This window comes from Hetaerina americana, unplaced genomic scaffold (genome assembly GCF_022747635.1).
Source record: "Hetaerina americana unplaced genomic scaffold, ioHetAmer1.1.p SCAF_2, whole genome shotgun sequence".
Classification (NCBI taxonomy): Eukaryota; Metazoa; Arthropoda; class Insecta; order Odonata; family Calopterygidae; genus Hetaerina; species Hetaerina americana.
In genome coordinates this window covers 51,856,044-51,870,134 of record NW_027286763.1, presented here as the reverse complement: position 1 = coordinate 51,870,134, position 14,091 = coordinate 51,856,044, and the positions used below count along the sequence as shown (strand labels likewise).

General features: G+C 39.4%; 1 protein-coding gene across 3 annotated transcripts in view; it reads left to right on the top strand.

The window, feature by feature from the left end:
• moody (G-protein coupled receptor moody) overlaps positions 1-14,091 on the top strand; it is a 177,725-nt gene that overhangs the window by 31,040 nt on the left and 132,594 nt on the right. The window lies entirely within an intron of this gene.

Below are 14,091 nucleotides of genomic sequence, written 5' to 3'. Positions count from 1 at the left end.
ATATATATATATATATATATATATATATATATATATATGTGGGTCGCGGTACTCCAGTGGGTAGAGTGCTGGAATGCTGACCGGAGGGTCCCGGGTTCGGGACCCTCCGGTCAGCAGGCTATATATATATATATATATATATATATATATAGTATATGTGTGTGTGTGTGTATAGGAATTTAGTTACATTTTTTTTATTTTAATTGAAGGTATATAATTAAATTTGATTAGGCGTGCTCTTATTTTCATTGTATCATTTGGTCATGAATAATATCAAATTATCACTCAATAAACTAATTAGTTGATGCTCATTTACGTTATTTTTTAGCTAGTCTACATACGAACTGATTCTCCGCAATCGTTTTTAACCTACGAGTTCCAGATTGTTGACTGGGCATGTCCTCAATATGTTCTCAATGTTATGTGAATCATTACACAATTCTACTAGATGTTTGCGACGATCGATCCCAATGATAATGATTTCCCTAAAGGCCAAGAAGACGGAAGTTCGGAAATATCGATTTTATGATGCACTTAAATATAATAGTAGTCCTCCTAAAGGAAATGGCGATGAACTTTCGAGATCGTCATTTTTTCATTCATGGTCACAACGCAAATGATCCCTGAGAAATAATGACTCATACAGCCACTATGATGAATTTCTGAGTTACATGATGGTGATCAGCAATGCAATCCTAAGAAGATAATTATATTAACACTTAAGAATGCCCCTAACCTCACGGATGTGAACTTCAAAGAGTATATTCATTTTACTCAAAGATTTTAACGGTGAATCATCAATTCAATGTGATCCAATCCAAATATCACCAGTGCGGTGCCTCTGGTAATCGGATCGGTAAACGTTAACTCGATTTATCCAGAGAGTATTATTAGTAAATAGAGACGACCCTCAAGGTTACTGAGATGAACTTTGAAGATTATATGACATGTTTATTATACCATTATCTGCCCTCGAATATCATATTGATAAGTTTTAAGTTTTTATGGTGATATTTATCTTCGATAATGACATCCTATTTGTACCAAACTTGCTCAGCATTTGGAAATTTTCTATTGCCTCTCATCTCTGGGTACCAATGAGTACCTCCGATACGGAGTTCAGTTAATGATCTCCATACGAATATTTTCGTACGTTTTATAGCGGGAAAACTTTCTCTTCAACGTCATTTTGTAACACTTTAAAATCTGAATTAATCTTCTCCAATGTAAATGTATACCCAAACATCGATATAAAATGAAAAAAATGGGATCGACGATCGAGCAACGTTACGTGATTAAGTTTTGTGCTAAACTGACAAACTTTCTTGAGGAGACTAACAAAATGATTCGTGAGGCTTACGGGGACTATACTCTGTCCTACTCACAAGTTTCGATGTGGTTAAAGGCCTTTAAGGAGGGCCAGTAAGAGGTTCACGACGAACAATGCTCTGGGCGGCCGTCAACCGGCAAAACCGACAACAATTTGGCTCGTGTTCGACAATTGCTGGACTCTGACCGCCGATTTCTGTATTCCAGCGCAACAAGAGTTCTCGGATACTTCTAGAGAACCGATGACTTTAACTCTGTAGGCCTCTGGGGTCACTACTCAGTTTGCCTGACCCGGTCAAGAGAGCTGTTACAAAATAAGTTTAAGAACATCCTAGTCCACACGTCATTGTTGAAGTGACATGTGCATCACCATACTGAATGTTCATCCATAGATTAATTTGGTTACCCTACTCTTTCGATAACTACTCAATAAACGAATGAGAGAACTCTCTTCCTCCGCCGTGCATGTTGCAAGCTTGCCCCCGTGTTTACCACTATTGCTGCTGCGCTAATTGTTACACTCTGACATCGTGCTGCCAACTGTGGACCATTTAACAAACCATGGCTATCACTGTTACGAACTAACAAGCCAGTGTCGATATGTTTTGAAATTTTAACGCGCATTTAAGATTCTCATTTTAATGCTCTCGCATACACGAATGAGGGTTATCAAATGTGTGCTCAATAAAAATAACTAAAATCCGTTCTAAAATATTGGAAAGAGTGATTCGTTGTAGGCGTAAATGAAGGAAGACTAACTCCACAAGATTTTTTATTTTTCATGACCATGGTTTCGTCGTAAGGAAACAACATTAGGTTAAGTTAGTCTTCCCTCATCAACGCCTAATAGGAAAGGCTTTCACCAAGTAATGCCTGAAACTGTATTTTAACTCAGTGAACATTGCCATCTACAGTATGTTTATAGAGGTTGATTAGCATTAATCAGTTGGCTTATGAATCTCTCATGTATTTTGCACGAAAGAAACATCTTCCGATAACAGCACCATCCTAAGGTAATTGACTTACTATATTTTAGTCAAGTAAATTAACTGGCTTAACATTATCGATAACTCTAGCATACCGATGTTGTATTGAAATTCCTAACCAGAGAGTGTAAAGACTCCCTATGTCTAACCCATTACTTGTATTTCATACTCTGTCTGGTTACATTTAATTCTGGCAAACCAGTGGTGGTTCACAACTCATTAAATACCTCTCCCTCGAGTTTCATCCAACGTATACGATCGTGGATTTTCGTCCTGCAAATTATTTCAAGCCTACAAGAATATTATGCATCAGCAATTCGACTCCCTGTTCCTAACTTATCATTTGGATTTCATGCTCTGATGAGTAAATTTAAATAATGTCTCTCTGACATATTTCGCCAATTCCTTAAATATAACCCGTCTCCCTCAAGTTTCATCTAATGTAAACGGTCGCGAATCCTCGTCTGGCAAATTATTTCCGGGCCATAAGAACTGAATACATGGGTAATCCGAACTTTACGCCATATATCATGAGTTTTAGTACAAGTTTCGACATTCAAAATAATTTTCCTTTGAGAAGAAGTACATCTAAGTGATTAGAGGCTCTCCACATCATCTAATAAAGTTAATATAATCGATATTATTGCGATAATAATCTAAATTACTCTTCGTATTTAAAACATTTTACAAAATGGCCTTCTGCAAATCTGATATCTGCAAGTCTTTATGGATAGACTTCGAGGTGTGCAGTAACATCAGGCGTAGCACGGATAAATCACGATAGCAATATATTAGGAGCTGGATCTAATACGTTAAACGTATTAGAAGGAAAATATTCGAATGAAAAAGTTAAGGGGTTACTTCGTGTTGAATATGCGTCGAGCATTTGGGACTACTCATTGAGTCATAATTTATGAATTGGTCAAGATACGAAGAAAACTAACAATCCTTTGGAAAATCATGACGAGCGGACAGAAAACATCATATCAAAAAACTAGGATTGGAAGCTATGGGAAATATGACGATTGCATTAACAGCACGAGCTATAAGATAAATGAATACAAAGCGAATGAGTATATCATTGACGCAGAGGGAATAATTCAAGGCCGGTATTAGGTAAATGGCAGGCGAAATGACAGCGGGAATTTACTGCAGAAAAGACAGGATATAAGGAATTACTTTTTCCCTGGCACAATTTGTAAACATAATGCATTGTAGAAAACATCTCATACGGGAATTCGCACTACTCGGCAATAAAATTATTCTTCGCGCTAAACATCACCAATCACAAAAATTCCTGGAGACCTTACAGCCCCTAGAACACGCTCTCGTGGACGCTTTCAGGGTAATATGTGAAGTAATAAAAGCATATAATCACTGGAACAACTACTGTGAAACATTACTTATTAAAAAAATGACGATGCAAAGAAATATTAATTTAAAATGTATGTAGTTGATTCTGAAGTGAACAAAGTAACGCACAGTATTGCAATATATTGATGCGCGTAATAAAAGTAACTAAGCTAAAGTAAGTTACTTGGGAGGGATATCCTGTCAAGAGAGTGACGGAAGGGTTCACCGATCGCTTTACTAAGAAATATATTCTAATGAGTCAGTCGTCCGGTGCTCGTAGACCCCAGACTAGAGCTCAAAACTTCTATTTGTCTATCAACTGCGGACCCCACTCAAAATTACACGAACTTTCGCGGGCTTTGTGGGCAATCAAAAGAGGTCCATCAATTAAATTTCGTATTCATTGAAATCCAACGGGGAAGGAAAGAAAGGGTTCTTGGCAGCACAAGGGTGGGCATTAATAAAACCCTTTCTTTTGACACGAAGTAAATGATTACGTCGGCCGGCCTAAGGGGATTGCATTTCCCGGAGTACCTTCCGGGGGTTCCTGGAAATCAGAGTTAAATAAGGTCGGGTGCGTAAAAAGACCTCCTGGATCGTCTTTTGTCTTTGCTCCGCCGCTTTATCCCTTCTCCTCCTAGAGCACGTCTCCTGTCATTCAATGAGACGGATTGAGAGGGAAGGTTTAGTATTCCATTCTCACTCCCGAGTCCTCATTTGAAAGCTCAACGAAACCTAAGAAAGCAATGAGCACTGGTTTATAGATTCACGTCGCAGTAACTCTAGATTTCCTCATCCGACGACGAACCTACGTATACCTACTACACATGATTACTTCATGAGACTCATTATACCTTTCAATGAATTTCACACTAAACTGTGATCATTTTTGCGAAGGAAATACTTTAGGGAGATGAGAAAAAAAATGTATCCGCACTTCTGTTAAATTCTCTTGCTATGCATAAACTAAATTCTTCTTAGTTGGGATTTTTTTGAACTGAAACACATCAAAATAAAATGAAACCTTCCAAAAGCATGCTCAAATGCTCAAGTAAATTGTTGAAAATACATATTCAAATAAAAACAGTATATTTTCACCAGTATTTGGCCAATTGATGACCACTCCCATGATGCTTTTACGTTATATTTCGATATTTAATACTATTTGGATGCACTAAAAGCAATTTTGTGAAAATTACTTTGAAATTAATACTTTCATTTCACACTATTATTTTCCCCCTCAGGCTCTTTTATACAACTAGAACATCCTGACCGATTGAAAAATTGGCGTTTGCGTACAGGTTTCTATGCAAGGAGATTTTTCGGCAGATATCACGAAAGTGTAGCTTCGAACAGCAAGGCGAGAGGTCCGGACTCCAAGTTAGGGCGCGTCGATTCCCACAAACCCGGTGGGGAGAAAAAAATATTCACACGGACATTCAGTGCCCCGTTGGCCTTTAGGGGTAATGCGCTGAGTACGTTTTATAGCTTGTGGGAAATGTATGAAAACGGAAAAAAACATGAGCCCCCTGCCTCGTGCCCTCCACCGGCTCCCATTCGTCACAACTGAGGGCTCCCCTCATTACCGCCTCCGTCAAGATTCCCACGACCTTGGTTCTCTCCCGCTTCGCTCTCCTGCCATCTTGTCTCCACCTGGAATATAGCCCCCGATACACCACTCTGGAGTTGACTGGAAAAGGGTCGATTTTTATCGAATAGACTCAAATAGGAAGGCGGATAGTGTATACTCATACAAATATAGTGCAGTGGTAGCTACAATCAGTGATAGCAACGCTGAATCCATCTCGAACAATCTGGAAGCATCAGATTAGAATGGTTCAGTCGTAGAATAGTTAGAATAGAATTACTCAAAGCATTCTAAAATATCATGAAAAAATTTATCCTATTGAAATGAAATGAAATTATTGACTTTGTAACTCCACACACTTTTAACTGCAACTGAAACTAAAACACGCCACGGCTCGTTACAACTTGAAAAAAAAATTAAATTAGCATTAAGGAATATATTCCCAAGGCAAAATAAAATCTCAACCAAAATCGGTAAAACGCTTGGCCCAAGGCATCTTGATTAGAAGTAACCCGAAGCTACCAAAGAACTGGTGTGTATTTATTGAAAAAATAAATTATTAAAATCATTTTAAGGCTAACTTATGATACATTGTAAAGCATATCATTTTATATGACTTATTGCAGTAATGGATACTAATTTCTCCCAAAAACTTAACTATTCCTCAGCAAGAGCAGGTTCGATCATGCATCATCGATATAATTGAATTTAATGAATTATGTCCCTACAATACGTAATTTGTGATTTATTCACATATCAAACATGATCCTTTAACTTTTAACTAATCACTTTAAATTTGTTATGGATAAAGCCAATAAAAAGAGTAACCATATGCCTTGGGAAGCCCGAAAAACTCAAGACTATTGAATAATTCAATGAATTAGTAATTCATTTAAAACTCAAAGGATGTATTGAATAAAAATTAACTTTGCTCTTCACAATGTTTTTCAATCCATTTAGGACGATTCCGTAGAAAGAATCGAAAACTTGGACGAAGACTAAAACGACAGTCACTCCATCCAAGTATCGACCACCGACGTGATCAACTCTGAGCTGTAGTGAGTTATGATACAAGCAAAGATAGATCTTCTACAGGATCACACTATGAATCAATTGCTCGGTTGTCGCTGCTTTCGAGATACCCATTTTGCCATTAACCGGCTGTAACACACATTCGATGTCGAGCCGCCAAGGAAATAAAATTATCTGATTGTGCTATTCATTTCGCATTGAAAATATACTGAGCGAAAATCGACTTCAGTTAATCTCACTACACAGATGCTATGCACCGAGATGATAATGATATAGATTGGGAATAGCAATACCATGATTCCTCCCTATACCTACATAGTTATCAAAAATATTGGTACCCGGGTTGATGGAGGAGTGAGGTAGCTTAGCGGGTAGAGGGTTCGGCTATTGACCAGAGTTCGGCACCCGATGACCTTGCGCATTACAGGCCTCAACCAAACTAAAATTTTCTCAGGAAATATTCGTAGGGAACGGCTGATGGCAAAATGAAAGGAACAGGCCTCCAAACTGATCTTCTGGTGGAGTTATGCGGTATTTGATCAACGTCAATAATACATGTGTAATAAGTGTCTATGCTATAGCTATCATTCAAATGCAGACAGAACTGTTCTATCGAAAAAAAACAATACCGAGATACGACACGGCGAAGGGGGTTATTAATGGTTAAAACGTTATATAGTATGTCATCAACCCATACGGCCATATGATAAATGCGATTTTGAGTGATGTAACGTGATGGCATCCTTTTCCATCGCGATTTCTAAGTGCCGACGTCCAATTTTCGCCCACACACCTGGATATGATCGCTCACTCTCCCAATTCCGATTCTTTCACCGTCGCGAGGCCAACTGCCTCGAGGCTACCTCAGCTGCAAGCCTCCCTCCTCTCCTCCAGCCCCTCGCCCTTTCTCCGCACGGTTCCCTTTGCTGATCACTGGGGCATTAACGATTGGGGGAAGGGTGAGGGCCACGGAAGAGAGAAAGAGGAGAGGGGAGGAGGAGAAAGTCCGGAGCGTGGAGGGTGTGGATCTGGATATTGCCTCGAGAGGCAGGAGGGGAGGGCGGAGAGAGATTTTTTCCCCCGCGTGGAGAAGAGGGAGAGACTACGAGAGGAGGGTGCGCTCGGGAGGGAGGGTTGCAGGGGGACGCATCTAAGGCGGAAGAGAGGAAAGGGAGGGAGTTTGAGGGGAGAAGTCGTGGAAGGGATGAGGAGCAGGTGGTGGGTGGGCCGAATGAGAGACGGAGTGACTGGATGTTTAAGAGACGGGGAGTGAAGCTGTGGATTTCTATAGACTCACCGAGGAGCCTGGGGGGATGAGAGGAGGTAACGTTTAGCAATGCGGAACGGGGAGGGGGGAATCGGTGGTGGAGGGGTCGGAAGAGTACCGAGACGAGAGGGAGAGAGAGAGGCAGAGAAGGGAAGCCTGCCTCACTGTTTGAGACGAACAGAAGTGCAGGAATGCATGGGAAAACCGTGAATGCGTAATAAAAAAATATAAGGGAAGGGGACGTCACACGTGTGATCGTCAAGTGTAGGCGTGTTGGGGGGGAAGTATAACGAGGCACTGCTTGTTGTGTGCTCTTAAAAATAAAGAGGGCGTTAGTTTGAGAGACGAGTAATGGTGGGGAGAGGGGTGGAGCTTACACACGGACGGAGATTTTTTTGGGTAGGGATGGAGTCGGGGAAGAGTGATTTTTTTTATGAGGACCGTAAAGGAAGGGATGAAAGGAGTGGGGGGGGTAGCGTCTCCCAAGCTGTCTACCCCTAGGGAACTCGCAAGACATCAGACTTTTACAGCGATCCCTCGCCCACAACTCGTCGGCTGAACAGCAGACCTGAGGGCTAAGGGAGGAATGGAAACTTGAGAGAGTGAAGCTAGCGCACCACTTATAAGATTGACCTCTAAGGGTGTTGACATAGGTTACTGCCACTGTCGGCGTTTTACTTCAAATCTTAATTTCATTCAAAACAAAGGACCCTTTCAAGAATGGAAGGGAATTTTCGTCTTTTAAGGGTTTGACTTTAATGCGCAAACAAATGTCAGTGACTCTCTCGAGCGATAATGGGTATACCAGAGAAAATACCATAGTTAAAAGAACAATACAATTTATCAGCTCCCAATCCATGGAATCCTTAGAAAAACATTTTTTTGACTTTCCTTATTTGAAAAAAACCCTGATTCGCCCAACGATTAAATTGCAGGAGTCGCCACTGAATACTTTCAGACTCAGGTCAGAATTGATAGAGGGTAAAAGTTTAGTGAAAGAAAAGGATCTGATTAATCATCCATCGTATAATCGAATTTTACTAACACTCGTTTTAGCCACTAGCTATTAATATATGAAATATATTTACGTGATAAGTGGGATAAAAAATTTAAAGCTTTATGAGGCATTTTTTTATTTAAGGTTTGGTTTACATCATAAACCCCAATTGTTTCCGAGCGCATCGCGAAATTCAAATTAATGTAATCTTTCAAAACCAATTAATCTAATTTTAAGTAACAATATTATTCCGCGTAAAATAAGTCCTAGGATTCAATTAAAGGTTCTTTGATAGTAAAAATGAGGAAAAATCGACATTGAACATCCATTAATCGTAAAAAAGTAATTAATTAAGCCGGCTTACCCCCTTTAATATCCTGAAGCTCCGATTAATAATCATAAATTAATATCTTTTCTCCACTCTCCATCGTCTTTCAAAGTTGTTTACACTAAATATCACGCGAGATAAAAGAGCCTTCAGATAATATACGTAGGGGGGTGGTAAGAGTTTTTTTCATTAACGTTTTATCCTGAGTGGAGGATGTTTGTAATTAACACATTCCGCACGTATAGTCCCCTAGCCGAGTATAGTTAGAAGCAAAAAGACTAGAGATTAGAGGAGAAATTTCTTGCCCTGCATTTGGCAATATTCTGCTGGTAATATGTCAATAGATTCGCTAATTAGCCACTCGCAAGCACTGAAAGTGCTCACGAATAAGCACACGTGAGAACGGTTTTTTCTACGGCACCAAACTGGTTATGGCGTGAATTAATGAAGTATTTTGTGGGGAATTCCCATTCAATCAAGTTCTCACGATATGTATAGTATGCATAACTAAACAGTCGTTGCGGATCGTTCAAAACCAACCTTAGAATGCATAAAGCACCTCAAATAAATTAATGCTGTTCACTAATTATTTGATGCAATGATTCTCTTGCTCTTTAATTTCATAAATCGTAAAAAATAATTAAGAATTTAGAATATGATTCCAGTGATCAAATCAGGTAGTTACATCGGATTTACCGTCATTGGGGTCGGTAATTTATTCAACGAGGAACTCTCACAAGGTTTATATTCCATTTATAAGTATTATTTAACTCTTTTAATCAGGAATCAAATGTAAGTTTAACGTTAGTGTTCATGGTCACTGAGGATGCCACGTTCACTCCTAATCCGCAACTTCTCTGTATTATGTCTACTTCCTTTTTTCCGTAAATCTGTGGTTTCAACAAGACTCACAGACAAGGTCTAACGTGGAAAACTGCGCACTATGTCGTAAGAAAAGGGAGAAGGGTTAAAGTACGATGGAGCAGACTTTTCAAGGCGAGAGAGTATTAGGGTGACGCGAGTGAGTTGTCATTCCCGAGGAAGAAATCGAAGCGAGATTTGGCGATGAACGGAGAATTGAAGACAAAGAATCTCCATTACCGAGAGTCCCTATAATGGCCGTCCAATTGTAACTCAATCAGCTGCCACTTAACCCAATTCCCGACCCCATATGGATCGTTCTTTCCTTCGACTTCCTAAAGGTCTTGAAGTTAACCCAAAGTCTTTTCTATAATCTTTCACTCCATATGGTCCTCAAAGAGATTTTCGAAAAGCTTTCTATAATTAGACATTCCCATTGCGAGGGACTGCCAAATCTGGACCATTACTACGGCAATTAATCATAAAAATCTACCATCCCGGTAGAGATGATGTACATAATGTGTATACTAATCCATCGGTTCAAGTTACCAGGCACGAGGGAACATCACTGATTGCCACAAAAGCAAATTAGGCATTTATCATAAGATTAATACGTATATATTCACATCGGCAAACGGGATACCCAATGCTCCCCTCGTAAAAATGTAGATAAGGCATACGATATAACGGAATTATTTGCTCTATGTTCATTTCTTCAATGTCCTTTCACCACACATTTCTACCCGCTATAAGACAATTTTCACCATCAAGGTATTTCTTACTTATTTTTTTGTAATTTATTGCTCAAATAAGTCATTCACTTTCATCAAAAGGAGATTTGTGTACTTCGTACACCCAGCATGATCTACGAGGGTGGTTCAATAATTACCCGTGTTTGACGACAAAGGGCGTTCCCGAGGGACGTTTATGTTATCACCGTGTGCTGCCATCTATCAAACGACGGTGAAACAAATTTCAGATTGATTTAAAGGTTAGTTTGGATTTGGCAGCCATTCGAGTAAGACGTGTTTCGTGATTTTTGCTAAGATGGAAAAAGAGCAGTATCGTTCGGTGATTCGCTTTTCATTTTTGGATGGGAAGAAATGCGAGGAGATAAAAGCAAAGTTGGATGCTGTTTATGGGGACACTTCGCCATCTATGACTACAGGTAGATATTGGTTCAACGAATTTAAACGAGGGCGAACATCTGTTTTTGATGAGGAGCGACCAGGACGCCCGGCAGACGTGGTTACCGCGGAAATCATTCAAAAAGTCCACGCCATGATTCTCGCTGATCGACGAACGAAGTAGCAGAGGCCGTGGGTGTGTCGACCGGAACGGCAATCAATATTTTACATGATAAGTTGGCGATGAAAAAATTGTCGGCCCGATGGGTGACGCGATTGCTTAAGGTGGACAACAAGCTGATGAGGAGTTGTCGCCGCCAAACTGCATGAACTACGTTATGAATTGCTGCCGCACCCCCCGGTATTCACCCGATCTGGCTCCCTGCGACTTTTTCTTATTCCCTAACATGAAGAAATGGCTCGCTGGAAAAAAAATTAGCTCAAAAGAGGAAGTTATCACCGAGACAGAGGCGTATTTGGAGAGTTCGACAAATCCTATTTTTTGGAGGGGTTAAAAAAATGGCCGGAACGTTGGGAGAAAGTTATCTTTCTAAAAGGGGACTTTGTTAAAGAAAAATTTTTTTTGAAAAAATGGTTTCTTCATTTCTAACACGGGTACTTATTGAACCGCCCTCGTCCATTCCATCTTTAAGAATTCAATTTAATAAATAATGTGTTTTTATCTTATGAGAAATAGAGCTGACCAAGGTTACTCAGTGGGTAACCAATTTTTACAACAGCTGAATGCATTATGTTGCCAAGGTACAGTTTCGAATCCCGCCGCAAGCATGGGTGTGGTATGATCTAATGTTGGATTTTGTATCTATACTATGTATGGTGTGATTCAACCTTAGCTATCAGGGTGATATTTAAACGTGACTGCTATTATGTGTACGAGAAGTTAGTCTACGGTGTGATGTTCACTACGCCTACATGAATATGGGAAATGATATTTTTTCATTTCGATAATTTCTCTAAAATTAGAATTTGCTTCGTTCCATTCATTTTCAGCCGTTTTCATTCCTTTATCCTCGGAGAATTTTTAATCGCCATCCTCACTTTATTCCCTATAGGAGTGTTTCTCGAAATAAAAAAAATTAAGGAAAAACAAAGCATGGCTTTCATAGATCAGAGGAATTAATCTCCGCTGCCGAGTAAATTTTACAGTCCCTTAAAACTTTTTTCAAAGGGCATGGTTTCAAGACAGAGTGGAACGAAGGGAGACTTCCTCCGAGCCACAGCTTGGTTAGGGAATGATTCTGACTTCCGAGAACAGCTGTGAGCCGTCAAATATTTGCTTTGACCTACCCTAATGCCGAAATGTTGCGCAAAAAAAGTCGACTCCAGCCGCATTACCAAGTGGCTGCAACACAAACATCATATGGCACCATCTGTCGTCTCGTCGGCTTGTACAGAGGTCGAACATTCTGCATTGCAAGTTCTAATATACAAAAACAAAGCAAGAGTCCGAGGAGGGTTCCACATACAGCATACGCATGGAAATTCTGCTTCCAAGAACCCGACAGGTTTTCGCCAAACTAAAGCTGACACTACTTATCCTTCCGAATAAATACTGCCATTTAAAATAACGATAAAAATGTATGGATAATATTCTGCCAATTTGGCTGGGAACCTAATTAAGTTATTCAATTAAATAGCTTGCTAAAGATAGCTGTCTAAAGGGCAATCAGTTGTGCCCATTCACGGAACTCCAACTCGTTTTGTAAACATATCGGTCATTAATGGCCTTTCCTTATAACTACTGCGTTATTTCTTTTTGCATTATTCCAATTTGCTAATGAGCAAACAAATTGTAATACGATATATTTCTTCAAAATATATGGTAAATACTCATCTTTAAATCACATTTATGCGGGAGTGATTTGTTTTTCATTAATTTTTTTATTATTTTCTTTATTATCTAACGTCCCAATTCACAAATCTCAGGAGTAGCCCATCTTCTAGTACGAAGAACAATAAAATAAGGATTATATAAAATAATGACGTCGTCCTAGGCTCCTTAGAATATTCTCCCCCAAGAACAGTCCTTCGCAATTAATCTTATCCATATTCTTCCACGTGAAAAATTAATATAAAATCTGAAAAAAATTAATGTCTACACTTGATCTCTCTACTCTTAATTACATGCTCTCTCCTACCAGCATGATGGGTCTAATCCAAGTAATATATTTTTTACATCACTGCAAAAGACACCTGCTGCCAATTTGATATTTTTAATCTAGAATTTGACTTGCGCTCCGAAAATAGTTCCAACTTTGTTCCTCTAACAACTATGTACGCTAATCAATTATCATAACTACGCTTTAAAATTCTAGCTCCTTTACGCTGCACGCGATCTAATTCGGCATTCATCCTACGTAACCTGGAACCAATATCATATCAACGTATTCTAAACAAACCCTAACCAGCGAAAGATAGCAACGCTAGTTGACGCTCTCTTCATATTTCCCCAATAACCTTCTAATAAATCCTAAATTTTTGCTGACCTGACCACACATTCCACATATATGTTTCATCCAGGAGAGATTGTGAATAGTTTCCGAAAGTATTTAACCTAGTTTACACTTCCTATTTAGGTATTTTTGATTCAGTAGGCCTTCGAGAAAAACTGATCCTATTCCAAAAATTCATCACTGCACATTTCTTCATGCACATTTCTAATTGCCATGTGTCGCACGAGAGCTGTATTGCTGAGGTTACTTGATTATCGGGACTAGAATAACCCCTTTTATTTCCAACAAAAAAATAGTATCAAGTTATCCTGCGTGCTGCCAGTAAAAGCCTATAAATAGTCCTTAATTGGCTGGAGACCTGTAGTCCAATACTTAAAACTTCCTATTTTTTCTGCCGCGTCAGTGATTGAAAAAACAATGTTCCCATTTTTCTATAAGGTTAGCCAATTAAAAATGCATTACATCTCTTAACCGGTAAGAGTAATTGCGTGTGAAGGATTCAAACAAAAACTTAGCTGTTCTCGTTACAAATGGCGTATCCGCCATCGCATTTCGTATCTTTTTTCGCGTGATTTTGTCTAATGAATTCTTACGCTGATAACTGGTGTTTTAAAGCATGCTCTGCACTTTACGGGAAACTACGTTCATATACACCTTGAGAAAATAAGAATGGATCCGCTGGTGCAATGACCTAACTCGGTGAGTGTGCGGATTGAATCCTCGGGAGCTCTTTGTTTCCCCGGCGCCTG